This window comes from Etheostoma cragini, chromosome 19 (genome assembly GCF_013103735.1).
Source record: "Etheostoma cragini isolate CJK2018 chromosome 19, CSU_Ecrag_1.0, whole genome shotgun sequence".
In the NCBI taxonomy this organism is placed as follows: domain Eukaryota; kingdom Metazoa; phylum Chordata; class Actinopteri; order Perciformes; family Percidae; genus Etheostoma; species Etheostoma cragini.
In genome coordinates this window covers 1335997-1337368 of record NC_048425.1, presented here as the reverse complement: position 1 = coordinate 1337368, position 1372 = coordinate 1335997, and positions in this window count along the sequence as shown.

Below are 1372 nucleotides of genomic sequence, written 5' to 3'. Positions count from 1 at the left end.
GGGGGTTGTGGAGAAACTGGTGCCCGGTCATTTCGGTTCCCCTGGCGGATGCGGATGCGGTAGCGGTGTCGCCTAGAGACGGAGACCGGAGGCTGAAAGAATCGGGGTCGACGGGGTAGTGAGGGAACCGAGGCCGTTTAATTACATTTATTTTAATTATATGTTTTATTATTAGGCCTATATTTGTGTTTATATATTTTTAGTAAAGTACTAGATATATTTCCCTTTTTTTATTTATTTATTTTTTATAAATGTTTTGATAAACAATTTCATTACTAATTTTTTTTATATATATATATTGTCTTTTTGAATTTTGTGAAGCATAGCTTATTTTATTTTTTTATGTGAAAAAATATTTTTTTTTTTTATTTTTTATTTTTTATAGTTCTATATATTTTAATTTAGTTTATTTATTTATTATATTTTTTATAGTTATATGTATATATTTTAATTTTGTTGATTTATTTATTTTTATATATTTTTATAGTTATATATATATATATATTTTAATTTTGTTGATTCATTTATTTTTTATATATTTTATTTTCCTAATACATAAAGTACACAAATGTACTATGTGTATAATATGAGGCTACATTTTATCAAATTATCGATTCAGAATGCATGATTTTTTTACCATCTTATTTTATTTTTTTAATATACCTAACCTGCTTGATTGATCAAAATGGGATTTGGTCAAAAAAAACTAAAAAACAACAAATGATTTTATTTGCAATTCACACACATTTGTTATATTTATTAATACAAATTTAATTGTCTTTCTGACTTCCTGTGTGATTACATCATGGCTGATGAATATTGTTTAGAGAAGAAGGGATCAAGAACGTAACAGCTGGTGCAGGTGGAAGCGGTTATTGATGATTATTGATGATTATTGATGATTATTGATGATTATTGATGATTATTGATCATAACCGATGATTGTTTGTCTACGGGAAGGTCAGGGCACACAGCTGGGTTCGTTACCATGGCGATAACAGGGATGATTTATCCCTTTATTATTGGATCACATCCATTCAATAATTTATTCATTCACAGATTCACTTTGTTCATGTTTCTTTTCTTCATCCCTCCCTCCCTCCCTCCCTCTTGTTCCCTCCATCCTCTCATTCCTTCCATCCTCTCTCGTCCCCTCCATCCTCTCTCGTTCTCTCCATCCTCTCTCGTCCCCTCCATCCTCTCTCGTTCTCTCCATACTCTCGTTCTCTCCATCCTCTATCGTTCCCTCCATCCTCTCGCCCTTCATCCTCGCTGTCTCTGTCTCCTCTGTCAATCCATCTTCTGTCCCTCCCTCTGCCCTCCTTCACCTCCTTTCTCTCCCTCCATCTTCTTTCCTCCCTCTGCCCTCCTT